Source organism: Trachypithecus francoisi, unplaced genomic scaffold (assembly GCF_009764315.1).
Source record: "Trachypithecus francoisi isolate TF-2019V2 unplaced genomic scaffold, Tfra_2.0 Lachesis_group7, whole genome shotgun sequence".
Taxonomy (NCBI): Eukaryota; Metazoa; Chordata; class Mammalia; order Primates; family Cercopithecidae; genus Trachypithecus; species Trachypithecus francoisi.
The window spans coordinates 41,076,801-41,096,893 of NW_022681472.1; the positions used below are offsets into that span (position 1 = coordinate 41,076,801).

At 38.2% G+C, this 20,093-nt stretch overlaps 1 protein-coding gene and 1 long non-coding RNA gene across 7 annotated transcripts in view; one reads left to right on the top strand and one right to left on the bottom strand.

Annotated features, from left to right (window-relative positions):
- CA1 (carbonic anhydrase 1) overlaps positions 1-4,588 on the bottom strand; it is a 50,441-nt gene extending 45,853 nt beyond the window's left edge. For 2 of the 6 annotated variants that reach the window (XM_033203517.1, XM_033203518.1), the window contains exon 1: positions 4,452-4,585. The gene's annotated coding sequence lies outside the window, so the exon portion shown is untranslated. Of the gene's footprint in view, positions 1-4,451 lie in introns of all 6 variants that reach the window. The other 4 variants (XM_033203519.1, XM_033203520.1, XM_033203521.1 and 1 more) reach the window with 3 other exon arrangements.
- On the top strand, positions 557-19,689 carry LOC117079525. Its single transcript, XR_004435490.1, has 3 exons — positions 557-1,038; positions 9,351-9,471; positions 19,504-19,689. It is a non-coding gene; the product is annotated as an uncharacterized LOC117079525 (long non-coding RNA).
- The last annotated feature ends 404 nt before the right edge of the window (positions 19,690-20,093 follow it).

Consider the following 20,093-nt stretch of genomic DNA (forward strand, 5'->3'; position numbering starts at 1 on the left):
CCTTACGGTCCAGCATTCCACTTCTGAGTATATATCTGAAACAAGTGAGAACAGGGGCTTCAACAGATATTTGTACACCTGTGTTCATAGCAGCATTATTCACAATAGTCCAAAGGTGGAAACAAACCCAGTGTTTATTGTCAGATGAATGAATAAACAAAATGTGGTACTATATGTACAGTAGTTTCCCCCTTAACCAAAGCTTTGCTTTCCTCCATTTCAGTTACACATGATCCACCACAGTCCAAAATTATTAAATGGAAACTTCCAGAAATAAACAATTAATACATTTTCAATTGCATGCCATTCTGAGTAGTGTGATGACATCTCACAGCATCCCACTCCATCCTTGCGGGGCCGTGAATCTTCCCTCTGCCCATTGTATCGCCTCTGTACACGCCACCTTCCCCTGAGTCACTTAGTACCTTCTCGGTTATCAGATTTGCTGTTGCCATGTTGCAGTGCTTGTGTTCAAGTAAAACCCTTATTTTACTTCATAATGGTCCCAAAGCCCAAGATCTGTGACACTGGTAATTTGGATGTGCCAAAGAGAAGCCATCAGTCCTCCCTTTAAGTGAAAATGTGAAAGCTCTTGACTTAATAAGGAAAGGAAAAAAGTCATATACTGAGGTTGCTAAGATCTATGGTAAAATCAAATCTTCTATCCAGGCAATTGTGAAGGAGGAAAAAGAAATTCGTGCTAGTGTTGCTATTGCAACTGAAACTGTAAAAGTTACAGCTACAGTACATGCTGGGTGTTTAGTTAAGATGGAAAAGGCATTAAATGTGTGGGTGGAAGACATGAATAGAAAACATGTTCTGATAACAACCTGTTGCACCAGAAAGCACTGAGCATCTGCGAAGACTTCAGCAAGCAAGAAATGAGTGATACGAAGCCGCTTACTACAAGTAAGGGCTGGTTACACCGATTCAGGAACACAGAAGGTTAAAAGGCTGTGGCTACATCACAATGCTTACATCATTCACCTCCTGTCATCTCATCACAGAGGCATTGCAACATCTCCCATCACAAGAAGAGTGAGTACAGTACAATGAGATATTTTGAGAGAGACTACATTCACATAACTTTTATTATGAAATATTGTGATAGTTGTTCTATTTTATTATTAGTTATTGTTGTTAATCTCTTCCTATTCCTAATTTATAATTTAAACTTTGTCATAGGTGTGTTTATATAAGGAAAAAAACATAGTGTTTATAGGGTTCGGTACTATCCATGGTTTCAGGTATTGTAACGTATCCTAGCAGATAAGGGGGACTACTGTTCATACAAGGAAATATTATTCCGCCTTAAAAAGAAATGATACCTGCTACAATATAGATGAAGATTGAAGATACTATGCTAAGTGAAATAAGCCAGATACAAAAGGACAAATACTGTGTGAGTCCACTTATATGCGATACCTAGAATAGTCAGATTTATAGAGTTAGAAAACAGAGTAATTGTTGCCAGAGCTCGGGGGAGGAAGGAGTGGCGTGTTATTGTTTAATGAATATGGAGTTTCAGTTTGGAAAGATGAGAAAGTCATGGAGATGAAGCGCGATGGGGTTTGCACAGCAATGTCAATGTACTTACTGCCACGGACCTGTATACTTTAAAATGTTTAAAGTAGTAAATTTAATTTTATCACAAAAAGAATACAAAATTAATAATAAAAATTAGTGACTAAAGTGAATATCTATTTAGAACAAGAAAATGATTTATAATAAATCAAATATTTTACAAAGTTAAATATCAAAAATATCACAAAATTTTAAAAAATTTCATATTCAGCCACTGCCAGACACAATTCTCTAATAGTTTTTATCTATATTTAAATTTCATAATTCTGGATTATCTCTTCATATGACAAAAATTTTATATTATTTTCTGTATAGAGAATAGAAAGATATTTCAGTCTTATTTCAAGCATGGGTTGATTAAAATTTATGTTTGTTCTTATTAATATTGGGATTCATAAAACTTCACACACATTTGAAGTACTGCTATAGGTTTGTGTCTTAATACACAGGATTCTTTAATTTTGCACTATTTTCATCAAACAAATTTTGTAACATATTATATGGTTTTAATTGTACATAAGACATTATCAGATACATTCCTGAGAGAACCTGTCTTAACTAGGTTTTCTGGTCAAATTCTAAAAAGGAATTCTCTGCTTACAGTTTTACATATTGGATGGTTGAAATTTTTTTCCCTGGATTTGCTCTGCCTCTGTGCATTTCACCATCTTTTTCTCTTCAATAACCTACAAATTTCTGAACCTAGGAGCCATTAAGAAGCACACTTTCACTTTTCGATGTGACTTCTGGCCCTGAATATTTGTTTTGGCATAGTGGGTGCTACCCTGAATGGCTAGCAATAAATTATCAATATACAGAAATGACTGATACCCACATAAATATGTCCCACTAAAGCCCAACTAAAATTATTCTCAATCCAACATCCTCCCTTTCGGTCTCAAAAATGCCCGCAGCCTCTCCAACAACACCTGATACAGGAAATATGATGCCAGGCAGTTGTAGTAAAATGATAATGGGGTTGACTGATTGTGGTTAAATATCTTTTGCAAATTTTATATAAAACATTTCTTGTGCCCTTCTGGGATCTTGGAAGTAAATCAAGCCAATGAATGGTCTTGCAGCTTAAGCATCATTATTTTTACAATATTGCCACCTCTGCCTAAGTCTGTCTCACTCCAACATTTTTGCTTCTCTCCACTGTGCTATTCCACCTTAGATAACTGTAAAACATTAAGATAAGGGCAATGAGAGGAACCTAATTAGACAGTAAGGACACATTAAGGAAAGACACATAAAACAACCTGGAAGGAAGGCTACGGAGGGAAGAACTCACCTATCTCATGCTGGCCTGTCCTGGCATTGCACTGTTTTATTTTATGTATTTTGTTACCCTGTTCAGAAACGTAACAGCACAGCTCTGCCCAACTAGCACATCTAATGCTGTGTCCCACTCACCTGCCCTACACTGACCAGTGGTGCCATAAAAGTCCGTTTTTATCCTTTTCTTTTGAAAAAAAAAATTAGAACAAATAGAAAGCTTTGAACAAATGTTGGCATGATAGAAACAAGGAATAAAATACATAGAAACATCCCAAGGGAAGATCTACATGCTCTAAATGAGTTTGTGTCTCTTGGAGAGGAATAAAATCCAGAGCACAGAAGATGTTCAGATAAGATGGACGAAACTCAGAATAACTCGAGGTGCAGCGAAGACTCAGGCAGAACAACTATATCCTGGCACATGCTATCCCACATTTCAAAAATAGAATGGTGGATGTAGGTGAGCTATAGGTCATGAGCTTGATGCAAATGTAGGTAATATTCTAAGATACAGTATTCAGTAGATAATGTCAATCACGTAGGGAATAGTCAATAAAATGGCAATAGGATTATTGATATTGAACTGGATATAAAACATGTAAAAAGCAAGTTGACTCCAATCAGGCAATAAAGACATTAAATTCAGTCGAGTAGTAAGTAATATCCTGTAGAGGGAATTTCACCTATCAACTTACACAATTATAAGCTATAAAAGAAGCCGGGCATGGTGGCTCACACCTTTAATCCCAGTACTTTGGAAGGTCCAGGCTGGCAGATTGCTTGAGGTCAGGCGTTCTGAACCAGCCTGGCCTACATGGCGAAACCCCTTCTCTACTGAAAATACAAAAATTGGCCGGGCATGGTGACGCATACTTGTAATCCCAGCTACTTGGGAGGCTGGGACACAAGAATTGCTTGAACTGGGAGGCAGAGGTTGTAGTGAGCAGAGATCACGCCACTACACTCCAGCCAGGGTGACAGAGTGGGATTCTGTCTCAAAAAAAAAAAAGTTATAAAAGAGGTAACTTTAAAAATTGGGTAAGGGGGCTGGGCGCGGTGGCTCACGCCTGTAATCCCAGCACTTTGGGAGGCCGAGGAAGGCAGATCACCTGAGGTCAGGAGTTTGAGACCAGCCTTGCAAACATAGTGAAACCCCCTCTCTACTAAAAATACAATAATTAGCCAGGTGTGGTGGCACATGCCTGTAATCCCAGCTATTTGGGAGGCTGAGGCAGAAGAATCACTTGAACCCAGGAGGTAGAGGTTGCAGTTAGCAGAGATGGTGCCACTACACTCTAGTATAGGTGGCCGAGTGAGACTGTGTCTCAAAAAAAAAAAAAAAAAAAAGAGAGGCCAGAATATTATATTATCCTTTTCAGATTTCCAGATTTCCAGACATCTGCTTGATAAATATAGAAGGTTTAGAAAAACTATAAGGATTTTTTAAACTTTGCAGCTTTCATTCATTGAATAGTAATTAAGATGTAGGTAGGACTGTATTTTATAAGATTTAAAGATTCTTTTGGCAGTCAGACGAAACACTTCAATGCTTAGCCAGATGAAAGGCAGAAGTCTTTGTTACTTACAGTTCCAAATGAGAGAAAGCTACCACAGAGGACCACACAGGGGGTTGCACCTGAAGACTGGATACCACAAGCTGGAGGGGGAAAGGGCAGCTTATGTATAGCAAAAAGGGCGGGGTTATCTGGGTTGAATAATTTTGAAAATTTGCACAATTTTGGCGGGCTTTGGGGCATGGGCGCTGTCCTTAACTGTCTGATGTCTGGCCCTGTGGTGATTAGAGTGGGTACATAGTGGCCCCGGAGTGTGAAAACCTGATAAGGGAAGTGGTTGGGGTGTGGATTTAATCGGCTGCTCAAGAAAGGAAACTGACCAGCCTCTAGCCGAGGCCTCAAAACTAGGTCAAGACAGCACCATAATGAATAAAAATACCATATATGAAATATATTTAGTCACTGATTCCTTTATATTTTGATGTTGATTTTGAACTCAATTATTTGGGGTATTTGAGTGGCCTGAATAGTGGAGGAGACTTCTACAGAATAGGGCCTAAGTTGCACTAAACAGCATGGAAAACATTTTGTTATGACAGTAACAAGGAAGAAACCAAGTAGAAATGTGACAAGTCCCGGAAGGCTGACTCGTAACCAGGCTCCCATTTGTTTGGTGTTGGCCAGGAGAATACATCAGTCTTGGCAAGGGCCTTTAGTCATAGTTTGACTGAATTTCAGAGTGCGTTAAACATGTAAGGCATGTTTTCTTTAGGGTGATGGTTTTGTGATCCAGGCTTTCTGTTAGTGACCTCTTGATTGGTGGTGTTAACCCACCTACAACAAGAAGCTCTAATAATGTTACAGGCACCTCTTTGACTAGTTAATATATAATCAAGGACAAATTTACTCTCAAAAAACATTTTTGCCAAAGCTCCCCGGTCTAGCAGGACTAATATTTGCTGTAATTTAGAAATATGATATACTAGAGTTTTGGACATTTGTAGGATAGCGTCAATTATTTTTGACTGTTGGGCTAAAGCAATGGTCCTTGTGGCCATCGCAGTGAGTCCTAGAGCAGGGGTGAGTCCCAGTATTATAGGTATGAATGTGGCACATCAATGATGTTTGGCTAGATGGGGAAAGAATAATTAATATTTATATAAATAAGAATGCCAAGAGAGGCCAGAATGCATCTCATGGCTTCCAGTTTCAGGGTAATGGAAGGGCAAAGTAGAGGGGATAAGCACCTTTTGTTGGTTGGAACACAATATAGTTTTGTGGCATTACCTTTAGACTGGAAAACTGTACCTTGATTTAGGTAAAGGGAAATTACTAAAGAATGGGACTGGAGGAAGACAGTGGCTTTTGTTGGGCATATGGTGAGAGTATGCAGTTGTTCACTGGGTAGCCCACCTGTGGTACGTATTGACAAAACACAAGTGCAGTTGCCGCTTGCCAAGAGAGGGCACCCCGATACAGGAGAAGAGGCCGTTTGGAAGTGGTTTTAATTTCTCAATATTTTTCATCTCTGGAGCAATTATCAGCTGGGTAAATGTGTGGTGTAGGTTATGTGGAAGCAGGCTGATGAATTACGGATAGTCACTGCAGAAGAGTCTACTTCAGTCAAATGTGTGTGTATTTTGGATGCCCGTATAAATATCAGAGAAACTGGGGCAGTGGATTTGAATTTTACTCATGTAGTCTTTTAGAGGGCAAGAGGAGAAGATGCTGTTAGGACGGAAGAGATGGGGGTGGGAGTAGGGATACTGACAATGAGAAAGGGAAGGGAAAGACGATGGAAGGGAGTGAATGGTTTGACAGTGGGAGACCAGCAGATGCTCCTTTTACTCCTAGGAGAGCACACAGGGTGGATACTTCAGTTAGATTACCCTTTAGGCAGGAGAAGTGGGTGGGATTAGCATGAACCCGAATCTTAGAAGCATTAAGGAGGCACTGGACTTGGTCTCATAAGGGCTTAGCCTGGTATAGAGTGGAATTATAATCAAAGGGAGCAGAACTTACAGTTTTATAGGTGTCTGTAAAGTCTGAAAAGTCATTCCAGTTTTGTGGGTCTTGCTTTTTAAAACAGAAGTCAGCAGTGTAACTAGCCACCGGAAAACCAAGAGCCTCTGGTCTCCTATGAATGGCAAGACATTCCATGTGCCAGTGTAGTTGGCACTGCCCATAGTTGGTTGGGAGGCAGGGGCATGCCATTTTTAATGGCATGGTCTTGAGCTAGGGCAGTGTGGGACTAGGGTATTCTTTCAACATGGATACCCACTAGGGTTGATGTGGGTCATATTTTTGTGGCTCTATGGTGTTATAATGAGACTGAGTCATTTATAGAATTTGAATACAATGTTGGGTCCTGGGAGCTTGATTTGCTTGTCTTTTAAGTCAAAGGCTTTGTGGGTGCACCGCTAGCAAAGATGCTAGCATCCAGGATTCTTCTATAATTGGATCAAAGTGCCAGAATCTGAATGGTACGATCAAAGTCTCAATTAAAGGCAGTTAAATGTCCCTACAAAGGACAGGATCTTGTTCCTTTTTACAGTGGCATAATATTCCATGGTGTATATGTACCACATTTTCTTTATCCAGTCTGTCATTGATGGGCATTTGGGTTGATTCCATGTCTCTGTTATTGTGAATAGTGCTGCAATGAACATATATATGCATGTATCTTTATAATAGAATGATTTATATCCTTTTAGGTACATACCCAGTAATGAGATTGCTGTGTCAAATGCTATTTCTGGTTCTAGGTCTTTAAGGAATCGCTACAATGTCTTCCACAATGGTGGAAAATTTACATTCTCACCAACAGTGTAAAAGCACTCCGATTTCTCCATAGCCTTGCCTGCATGTGTTGTTTCTTGACTTTTTAATAATCACCATTCTGACAGGTGTGAGATCATATCTCATTGTGGTTTTGATGTGCATTTCTGCAATGATCAGTGATGTTGAGCTGTTTTCACACGTTTCTTGGCCACATAAATCTCTTCTTTTGAGAAGTGTTTGTTAATGGCATTTGCCCACTTTTTAATGGGGTTGTTCATTTTTTTTTCTTATAAATTTAAGTTCCTTGAAGATTCTGGATATTAGACCTTTGTCAGATAGATAGATTGCAAAAATTTTCTCCCACTCTGTAGGTTGCCTGTTTGCTGTGCAGAAGCTCTTTAGTTTAATTAGATCCCATTTGTCAACTTTTGCTTTTGTTGTAATTGCTTCTGACATTTTTGTCATGACATCTTTGCCTATGCCTATGTTATGAATGGTATTGCCTGGATTTTCTCCTAGGGTTTTTTTGTTTTTGTTTTTACTTTTGGGTTTTGCATTTAAGTCTTTAATCCATCTTGAGTTAATTTTTGTGTAAGATGTGAGGAAGGGGTTCAGTTTCAATTTTCTGCATATGGCTAGCCAGTTCTCCCAGCAACACTTACTAAATAAGGAATCCTTTCCCCATTACTTGTTTTTGTCAGGTTTGTCAAAGATCAGATGGCTATAGATGTGCAGTCTTATTTCTGAGATCTCTATTCTATTCCATTGGTCTATGTGTCTGTTTCTGTACCAGTACCATGCTGTTTTGCTTACTGTAAACTTGTAGTATAGTTTGAAGTAGGGTAATGTAATGCCTCCAGCTTTGTTCTTTTTGTTTAGGATTGTCTTGGCTATATGGGCTCTTTTTTGGTTCCACATTAATTTTAAAGTACTTTTTTTCCAGTTCTGTGAAGAAAGTCAATGGTAGCTTGATGGGAATAGCATTAAATCTATAAATTACTTTGGGCATTTTGGCCATTTTCACAATATTGATTCTTCCTATCCATGAGCATGGAATGTTTTTCCATTTGTTTGTGTCCTCTCTGATTTCATTGAGCAGTGGTTTTTAGTTCTCCTTGAAGAGGTCCTTCACTTTCCTTGTTATTTGTATTCCTAGGTATTTTATTCTCTTTGCAGCAATTGTGAATGGGAGTTCATTCATGATTTGACGCTCTGCTTGTCTGCCGTTGGTGTATAGGAGTGCTTGTGATTTTTACACATTGATTTTGTATCCTGGAGCTCAAAGTCATTATCCTCAGCAAACTAATACAGGAACAGAAAACCAAACACCTCATGTTCTCACTTATAAGTGGGAGCTGAACAATGAGAACACGTGGACACAGGGAGGGGAACAACACACACTGGGGCCTTTCTTGGGGGTGATGGCAGGAGGAGGGAGAGCATCAGGATAAATAGCTAATGAATGTGGGGCTTAATACCTAGGTGATGGGTTGATAGTTGCAGCAAACCGCCATGGCACTGGTTTACCTATGTAACAAACCTGCACATCCTGCACCTGTATCCCAGAATGTAAAATAAAACAAAATTAATAAAAATAAAGGCAGCTGAATATAAAAGCTCTCAACAGTCACTGTTTTTTCTAGACGTGTGAAGAGAGGGGTTCTGCTGTACATGGGTTTTAAATGATATGGCCTGATTGGAGTGCATATGGTTACTAGGGTGTCAGGTTGTTTGCCAATTAATGTATCTATGGCTGAGGCTGGAACTCTAGTATTATTAGTCTGTAGGAACCCCTCCAATTTAACCAATTTCTATGTTCCTTTATAGTTCCTTTACCGTAATTGGTTAAATTGGTCAAGTTGACAATGAGACCTGGGCGCCATTTCTGTATTGTGGGAGAGCCCAACCAACGCTTTCCTCCACAAGAGTTTACCTGAAACACTCGGACAAACAGGATTCTGCCCCACATAATAAAAAAGAAGCACCGCTGCCAAAGAAGTTACAGACTCCTGGAATAGGCTTCTGCCAAACACAGGCTATGAGCAGAAGCATGGGGAATGCAGACCCTGCAAAGTGCAGCTCAAGTGGCTCATCACTCCTAATGGTCTAAGGTTGGCCCCCCGTACTAGTATATAGCTTTGGAGTTTAGCCAGTCAGCACTGCTCATTTTTAATTCCTATTCCAACACAGGAATGTGGATAAGGAGAGACTTGGCAACCACCCGCAGCACAGCAGCGCCAGCTGAAGCGCAGCTCACCGACAGGCAGCAGTTGCATCCCTAGTTGTGCTGGTGCGGGTCTGGAGCCAATGAGTAAGCCAAGAGCAGACCCTCACACCCTGCACCCTGTCCCCACAAGGAGCTACCCAAGAGTCCACAATCATGGCCACACCTTCCTGCTCACAGCACCAGTTGTTTATAAGATTTGAAGACTTTTGATGGAGGACACTTACAGAAGTTGCATCGGGGACTGAGTAACTGAATAACTGCAAGCTATCGGGGGCAGCTTACATTTGACGCATAGGGTGGGGCTAGCTCAGTTTCATAGGCTCTCTGTGGATTGGATGATTTAAATAATTTTGGTAGGCCCTGGGGTTTAGGGACTGTCCCTGGTTGTTTGGTGCTAGGTCCCAGGGCAGATTAGGGCAGATGTGAGTGTGAGAGCATGATAAGGAAAGTCTTCAAGGTACGGACTTGATCAGCTGCTGGAGGAAGGGGATTTATCAGCCTTTAGCCAGGGTCTCAAACTGGGTCAAGACAGCACAATTTCAAAACAAAAACAAACAAACAAAAAAAAACCAAAAAAAAACCAGAATAAAAAATAAAAGAAAACCCTATAATGTAGACTAAGAGACTCTTTCTGTGCATAAATACCCTCATAAACATTACAAACCAAAAGATGGAGGTAATCACCGAGAGCCAGCATTGGTTCACTAAGAATGAATGATGCAAATTTTGTGTTTTAGATCAGGAGTCCCCTGATTTAACAGGTCACAGTACAGGTCCCTGCCCTGTTAGGAACAGGGCCGCATAACAGGAGGTGAGTGGCGGGCCAGCGAGGGAAGCTTCATCTGTATTTACAGCCGTTCGCCATCACTCACATTACTGCCTGAGCTCCACTTCATGTCAGATCAGCAGTAGCATTAGATTCTCATAGGAGTACGAACCCTATTGAGAAATGTGCATACAAGGGATCTAGTTTGTGTGCTCCTTGTGAGAATCTAATGCCTGATGATCTGTCACTCTCTCCCCTCACCCCCAGATGGAACCTTCTAGTTGCAGGAAATCAAGCTCAGGGCTCCCACTAATTCTACATTACAGTGAGTTGTACAATTATTTCGTTATATATTACAATGTGATAATAATAGAAATAAAGTGCACAATAAATGTAATGCACTTGAATCATTCCAAAATTATCCCTGCCCCCATGTCAGTCCATGGAAAAATGATCTTCCATGAAACTGGTCCCTGGTGCCAAAAAGGTTGAGGATCCCTGTTTTAGATTACCATGTACTCTCTTGTGAACTAGTGAGTTTCCTGCCATTCAAATTATATTAGAAAAAGCTAAAAGATTACTAATTACGAGTAACATTTGTAATGTAATAGACTATTTGTACATCAATTTCACATACTTTATTTCACAATTTTCTTTCCAAACCAGATTCACAGTAAATTCAGTGACCACATTTTTAACTTATTCCTTTGTAATTCCACAGATATTTATTGAAAATTAAAGATGTGCCGGTCAGGAAACAAGTGTTGGTACAAAAGTATGTCAATTCATTAAAATTAAGTAAGACATAGCTATATAGAACAACATAGCTCATTTTGAAAATACATGCAAACAAAAAGATATATATAGTTGCATTATAATGGACACTTGTGCAGGGGAGAAAAATGGGAGATGGTTATGAGGATATAAAAAAGAATAAGTTAAAAAGTAATGTAACAAAGGGGGAAAAGAAAAAAGGGGCTTTCACAGTAATAATGGCAATTTCCCCTGAACTGAGAGATGTGATTAACTTGACCTTCTACACTTGCGGAAAGTACATAAATAAAGGAATAAAACATAGTCCCTGTCCTCAAGAAACTCACAGCTTGGCAGGCAGACGTAGGTAGAGACATGTGATTGTAACATATGATTAATTCGGTAAGCACAGAATGTTTAAAGTGGGTACCCTAGACAGACTTCAGGTGCCTAGGGTAGGAGGCTCTTGTCAGGAGAGATTTTTCTGGACAGGTACTAGTTAACCAGGTGACATGCTGCGAAGGCAATCCCAGGCAGAATATAAGATATGCAAAAGCACAGTTGAGAGGAAGAGAATGATTTGGAAAATTGCAAGTGCAACTCTGAGAGATTGATGTTGTTGTCATGTTTATTCATTTAAAATTATTTATTAAGCACTTACTATGTATCCAAGTACTTAACACGTGCAAATTGAGGTTCAGAGCGTTTGTATTTTGCTTACACAGAGGTAGAATGAACTGGAGCTAGGACTCAGGCCAAGGCCTTCTGACTTCACAAATATCGTGTGCTCTTTCCTCTCAGGCCCCCTTCCACGAATGCTGGAGAAAGAATTTATTGAATTAGATGGAGAGTTGGACTAGATAACCTGCAAGCTGTGAGACTGTGTTCCATGAATAACATCACTAGAGTACTTTGACTTTGCAAATAGTGCTTTGATGGTTTCTGACACTCTTGGATGGCCCATTTATGACACCTGTCTGCAGACATTTTAAAGATAGAGCAGTTGTTCTAAAAAGTTTCTGAAATAACTGTGCAGTGAGTATCAACTTCAAACATGCACAGGGAATGTTTTAATATCCTGTTCTTATGTAAATGCCAGGACCAGGCTGGCTGAAGGTCACCAGAGAGGACACAAGCTAGGCTGAGAGAATTTGACCTGGGCAATATTTGAGAGCCATAGACAACTGCACTTGTTAGGGGCAATGACAATGCATTGGTCTAGGACTGAGGCAGACATTCAAAGGACAGGAAAAGGTTCAACATCAAGACAGTAGGAGTCAGCAATGGGGTGGAAGAGTAGTTCCAAATTTACTTTAACTGATACAACGATTGAAATCTCCTTGTGAGAAATTAGATTACTGATCCATTTGTCACCAAAAATGAAAAAGGACTCTGACTCAATCCAGTGATTTTTTCCCCACATATTTTAGTTATTTCCCTGTTGATTTCTTAAAGGGAATGTCTGTGCTCACTAAAATGCATCTTTATATACATTTATTTACATTTTAGGACACAAGTTTAGATACATGCTCAAAGAAGTCTAAACTTCTTCAGAGGTTAACAGGAATAGGCAACCAGCACATAGAAAATTTAATCCATGAATAATTGGAATGCAGTCATGTTAACTGCAAGTTATCTTCTTTTTAAAAATAATACCTGCAAAGCTATTTTCTCCTACTCTATGCAGCTTTTAACAACTAGCTGAAAGCCAGATAGAAACCATAGGAGAAGAAACATAGAATCTAGATAATTTGCAAACTCTGTGTTCAGCTTTTACTTTAGTTTAAAGTTGGTTATAAATACCCAGAAGGTGATTTATCCTACTTTATTCGTAATTATAATGCTTTAAATGTGTGTTATTATGCAAACACATTAAAGACTTTAGTGTGATTTTCTGAATTAGTTCTGAAGTTAGAGTATCACTAAACCTAAGCATCGTTCTTCTGTAAGAAAAACAACAACAACAACAACAACAAAAAACACCTCCAAAACTAAATATGTTCTTCATAAATCTCAGAGAAAAGGAAGAGGTGAAAGTTGATTACCCTAAGTCATCATTTCAAAAGCTGCCAAGTCTGCAAATGTACAGTCAATCTTGCCCTTGGGCCAGTGCCATGACTTGATGGAATTCAGACTAGGCTGTGATCTCAGATTTTAACTGACCATTTGGAACTATCACTCAGAACTAAGGACTCTGAAGCTAGAGTCTAAAAATCCTTATCAGCAATGATGGCATTTCTCTCGGCAGACAAGTGACTCCACCTGAAATTTAAGTCTGGCTTAAGGCTATATTTAATGTCCAGTATCATATCATCATCACTGGCTTTCTCTGACCACCTTGCCTTTTGGGAAATGTGATCATATTTTTATATAACACTGAGTTTGCTTCTGACAAAAGAGAGACAGGTGAAAAATGAGCAGTCAAATCTTTTAGAAGATAAATAATAAATTAAAGCAAACTAAGATAAACAATATGGTGAAAATGTTTCTCTTTTGTATACACAATTTTACATTTTTAGTTACTTCATTCATTGGTAACATATTGAGAAATATTAATTATTGGGAGCCCTGCTATGTGAAAGCAAGTCGTCTGCTAAAGTAACAAGCTCAACCATGGACTAGCTGTGGTTGTGGACCATTGACAAAGATCCCGCTGTCTCTCACATTTAGTTTCCTTATCTGTAAAGTACTGACTCTAAATAGCAACTGCATTAGGTGCTTGTGAGACTGCAGTAATATAATGTTTTAAAGTACTAACACAACACTTAGAACCTAGCAAGTTCTCAATAAACTGTGGCTACTATTTTTTTTTAATATAAAGACTTTGTACGTTTGCATGCATAACTTTTGTGCTTCGCTAGTTTTTCTGTCTCAAATATTTGATGAAGAATGGTAGTTTTTCACAGACAATCTCAATTTTGAGGCCATAGCCCCTTTAAAGATTAAAGAACTCCTACAAATTTTCATTTTGTTTGTAAATTTAGTGATTCTCACATAATTCTTTCCTTACCTTCAACAAAATCTCCTGAAATCTGATATAATACATGTTAATAAGGCACTGTGTATTTCCAGTTTAAGTAATTTAGAAGAATTACAATTGTAAGTATTACCATAAATATGCATATTATGGAATATTCACGTTAAATTCTTCAATAGCTCTTTTTGTAAAATTTATTTTAGACTTTCAGTTTACTGGCAGATAAAAAGATTATGTAGCCAGGTACTGATTAACTTGCTCTTTCCTTTTTTATTTTTATTTTTGAGATGGAGTCTTGCCCTGTTGCCCAGGCTGGAGTACAGTGGCACCATCTTGGCTCACCGCAGCCCGCCTCCCAGGTTCAAGTGATTCTCCTGCCTCAGCCTCCCCAGTAGCTGGGATTACAGGCGCCGGCCACCACACCTGGCTAATTTTTTGTATTTTTTAGTAGAGATGAGATTTTGCCATGTTGGCCAGGCTGGTTTGAACTCCTGACTTCAGGTAATCCACCCTCTCATCTCCCAAAGTGTTGAGATTACAGGCGTAGGCCACCGTGCCCAGCCAACTTGCTTGCTCCTTTCTGAAAGTCAGAACTATGCAGGAGATCATAATTTCCTTTCTGGCCCTGGCTTCCATATGTCCATTCTGTAAATGTATGATTTTATATCTAGACTCTCAGTTCTATTTATTTGGTATAGCTGTCTATTCTTGTAGCAGTATCACACTGTTTTCATTACCATTTCTTCATAGACCATTTTGAAATCAGGAAGTATGCCGATTTCTTCTCGAAACAAATAGATTTTTAAGGCTCAACATTGTTGTAGATTATTTTCCTTCAACTCTAAATAGCATCACATACCCTTGACCAAAGTACAGGATCCTCAATTAGGTAATGTCATCTGTCAGAATGTGTGCAGTATGTAGCTTTCAAATGAATGTCCATGGACTCAGATGATAAAACAATTCAGTAATGTAGCAAGATATAAAATTAATATGTAGAAATAGCATTTATATGCAAAATAAAAATAGCCAGCTAAAAGATAAAGTGATACAGAAAACTTCATTTACATAGCAAAAGAAGATAAATACTTAAAAGTGAACAGAACAAGAAATGTGCAAACTCTGTATGAGGAGGACACAAAAGCAGACTTGAACAAATGAAAAGATAGCCATTAATTTTGGGTCGATGACTCAATCATAAAGATGTCATTTCTCTCTAATGCAATCTTAACAAAATACTAAATACAACAAAATGCCCATAAAAAAAGAAAACAACAAACCAGAGTAGCCAGTAAAATACTGAAAAAATTAAAAGCTGTGAGGAGACTTTCTTTAACAGCTATTAAAATATACAGAAAGCCTCTGTCATTAGCACAATGTGGTACTGTCACATGAGTAGGCAGACAGACTAGTGAAATAGAATAGAAAGTCTAGAAATAGATCCAAATATATATGAAAATTTAATATTAATGAAAGTAATGTCTCAAATTACTGGAGTAAAGATAGACTTCTATTAAATTGCTGGGAAGAGAAGAAAGGTGGCTGGGTGCCCTGGCTCATGCCTGTAATCCCAGCACTTTGAGAGGCCAAGGCAGGCAGATCACCTGAGCCCAGAAGTTGAGACCAGCTTGGGCAACATGGCAAAGCCCTGTGTCTACAAAAAATACAAAGAATTAGCTGGGTGTGGTGGCATGCGCCTGTAGTCCCGTCTACTCTGGAGGCGAGGGTGGGAGGATCTCTAGAGCCTAGAAGGTTGAGGTTGCACTGAGCCGAGATCATGCCCCTGAACTCCAGCCTGGGTTACAGAGTGAGACCTTGTCTCAAAAATAAATAATAAATAAATAAATAAATAAATAAATAAAATAATTAATTAAAAAATTTTTAAATAAAAGAGTTATGTCTTTTGACAAAAGATACAGTCAGATTAATTCCTCACCTCTCACACATGAAAAACAGAAAAAAAGAAAGAATCCATGAAAGTACTAAAGGATGGATGAATTCTTCTATAATCTAGGTATAGGAAAAGACTTTTAAACTATGATTAGCAATCCATATTCAAAAGAAAAGATTGATGAATTTGACTGCATAAAAATTCTGTCAAGGCAAAAACACCATAAGTGAATTGTACAAAAACCATAGCAAATTGGAAGAAATACAGATGTCAATAAAAATAAAGCAATTTGAGTGGGAAATTATGGAAGCAAATTCTTATTTTATTTACTGTACCTACCACCTCTTCAGAATCTTTCATCTTAAGTTTGGCTTACCTCAACATGATTACTCTGACACATGTTTGCAGCATTTGTATGTCAGGTTATTTTATAGGGCTATAGGAATTTCTGTCTGACAATTGCCCTCTCTCAAAGTCTTCTTAGAAATCAGTGCTGTGCCTCTCCAATAGGAAGCTGAGAGCACCAGCCCACCCTGGGCTTTTTTCTTACCCATCAGGTTTCTTTCTTTTCTTCTTGAAAAGCCATTGTTCCTTCTGTCCTTCAAATGCTTTCTTCTCATACAATCTCTCCTCAGGGGAAGAAGAAAAGACGAAGTGTGAATAAGGAATATAATTTATAACTATGCATATACTGAGTTATGAGATGATATAAACAAAGAAACAGCTTCATATTACTTTTAGATATAAAAAGTAAAATATGAATATAAATTCTTATTAAAAATAAAATGACCATATGTGAAATCATACATATTGAAGTGTGCACTTCATTCTGAATTTAATTACAATAATTTATGTTTCATATATAATATGAAAATAATATTTCATATTTAACGCCGGAGAGAGCTACATTTCCTCATTTAATTTACTATAATTATGAAAAAACAACCACAATAAAGCAATACATATTCTTGAATTTATGAATAATAAAACTTGTATTCTTTGATCAGTTGAATGCAGTTGAATTGAAGGGTGATTAGGGAAGTTTCAGGAATTAAAGTTGTGTGTTTTCTTTATTTTTTATTTTTTTGAGATAGAAGCTCTCTCTGTTGCCCTGGCTGGAGTGCAGTGGTGCAATCTCAGCTCACTGCAACCTCAGCCTCCAGAGCTCAGGTGATCCTCCTGCCTCATCCTCCTGAGTAGCTGGGACCACAGGTGCACATCACCATGCCTGGCTAATTTTTTGCATTCTTCATAGAGGTGGGGTTTTGCCATGTTGCCCAGGCTTGTCTCAAACTCCTGGGCTCAAGTGATCCATCCGCCCCGGCCTCCCAAACTGCTGGGATTACAGGTGTGAGCCACTGCACCCAGCCTGTGTATTTTTTCAAAGGGTGAATTCAATTTTTTAAAAGTGTGCTATATTTGGGAAAAAATGACTTTATTATTTTCCAGAACTTTTTTGCATAATGGTTTATTTTTATTCATTTTCCCATTATTGGTTGAGGAAAATGAAACTTCGCTTTGCTCATTTTGGATAGTTGCTAAGAACGTTTTACCTTACCAAATTCAACTCAGTTTTGGCTTTAGTTTCCAGAATACATGTTCTCTACTGGGTGCCTCCTTGACAAGTTACTGAAGATGAAACATACTGGTTCAAAATTTCAGTCTGTTTGCTCCTCTTTAAGTGAGATGCCATTAAAACAGTGATTTGAAAACTCACTCTACAGATTTTAAAATACTAATGCGGATTCTAGAACCTAGGCATACATGAAAATCTTATTATTTAAAATATGTTTAGGTCAGAAACTAGCATTTCTGTTTATAACTTTTATTCAGGCAATTATAGCAACATAGGTATTTTTTTGTTTTGTTTTGCTTTTAAATCAAAAAACAAACCAAGCATCTTTTGAGTCTTTCCCTCCTTCCAAAACTCCCTCCTTCTGTATATTCCTCCTTTTGTTTCTGAGAGCAGAACTCTATTAACTAGATTTTGACACCTGGATGAGATCTTATTTTCCCAAAGTGTTTCTAAATATAATACATCTCACTTCGATAAGGAACACACACATTTGGGAACAAAAATCTCTTCTTTCCCCAGATTCAGGACCTTTTGTACCACAATGCCTGCTCACTTGTCTTGAAGTATCACTTCTTTGTTCATTAGTCTCTGAAGAAATGTATAGTTTTTTCTTTGCCTATAAAATTAAGTGATCCACTCTTCAGCCTCATTAATTAGAAACTGATTAACTCAAAGATCTTTAGAGATAGAGCAATACAACGTTAGAACATGTCAGAAACACTCCTACACTTAGTGATGGGAGAACTCGAACCTGGGGTTGAATATATATATATATAAAATATTCAATATATATACACTCAATATATATATATTATATATAATGTATTTATCTTATTTCTTCTGACCATCAGTCAGAAAGAGAAAGCTGAACCATCAATGGAGAAAGCTGAACATTTCTTATTGAATGACACATAGAAATTAGCTTGGAAGGTGAGGGACCAAGAATGTGGGCAAGATCAGCTTATACTATGCCAGGTACAGCAATGTTAATGGCTTCTAGGGGCAGTCGTGATTCTTGGAGCCGTGTTTCAGCAAACTGGAAGAGAGGAAGAAAATCACTTCATTCTGCTTCTCCTCTGAGAATAATTGTGCTGAATTATTCATGGATTATCTCTTTTAATCTTTGCTGCAAACTTAAGGAGTAGGAACTCTGATAGCCCTATTTTGTGCATAATAAGGTTAATCAGTTTGTCCAAATTAAACACTTAGAAAGTAATAGCATTGAATTCAAAACAAGGCAGTCTGACTTGAGAGTCAATTTCTATATGAATACTTTGTGTAGCTAGAGAAGGCCAAGAGGACCTCCCCCACCAGGACAAGACATGGATTGGGTTAGAAAATGCATATGAGTTTCTGAAACTGGTCAGACTGAAGACTCTGTCAGATATTTTCTCCTTTTGATTCCAGAGGGCCAAAAAGACACATTTTAGACTCTTATTTTGCAAAAGATCTTAGAAATTGTATAGCAGACAGAGTCCTTGGGAGGCTTAATGATTAGTCAAAGTCACCAAACCAGTCAGTTGAAGAGCTAATATTGAAATGTCCATTTTGGGGACTTTCTTTTCACCACTTCACTGTAGTATACTTTAAGTATCAAATGGGACTAGAAAATAATGTGCAGGAATAATTTTATGGGAGGTAACAAGAGTCAGTCTGAGTCAGCTGAGGAAGCAGACTGAGTTACGAACATTACTTTGAAGAACAGGTGGAATATTTACACACAAAAAAAGTACAGGGAGATTTTAAGCAAGAGAAAGGCCCTTTCATTCACTACTCTACTCAGCAAACTTATAATACAATCACTGATACCTTCTATAAATTTCCATTCTACAGTCTTAAATTGCCTTTCTACTAAGAATGCTTTTATTCCTTTTGTCATTTCAAATCCTATCCCTTAAAGTCCACCTCAATACTTGCTTCCATGAAACCCTGCATAGACCATTTTAACCCTAAATGTTTTCTATTTTTCTTACCTGAAATTCCCCCAACCCTCGTGCTCAAAAACGGCAGACTCTCATCTTGTACATTACTACTCACCTTACAGTAGTTCCCCAGTTGCACCATGTGTGAGCTTTCTGTAGTTCTCTCTTTACCTCTTTTGTTTCTCAAGATGTTTTTATTTATGTGTTCACAAACCATTTATTGTCTCCTAGATTCCAGGCACTGGCCCAAGTGCTCGATACATGAAGGTGAATCAGACCGTGAGCTGGTCCTCAATGACGTGCAGAGAAGCAGAAGGGACAAGAATGTAAATACATTATTATAATTCAGTTATGAAAAAATGTATTGTGGAGCCCTGCTCTAGAGACAGCAAAGGGAACAAATAAAGAAGTTGTCAACTCTAATTTTCCTGTAACTCTATGCTTCATTATAGGTTGGGACACTAGGAATGTTTTTGATGCAAATGACTTATATAGTGAATGTAACCATCTGTTTATATGGGATTCCATGTAAATTCACCAAAGTATAATAGTGGAAGGATTTTGACTATTGTTCACAAAATTACAAAATTCGTACTAGATGATCTGCCAAAACCTGTATGATTTCTTTATTTCTCTAGTTTCAGTCCTCTGGAGTCTCTTTGTGAATGGTAAACTCTCAACAAGTCTCAGTAACCTTTGATAGAGATTCCATAATTAGAAGGGGCAAAAATGAACTCTAACTCACTTCTGACCAGTCTTTATAGATGGCTCTGCTCTTCCTAGAGAAACCAGAAGCAGAGAGGACTAGCACAGTAAGAAGA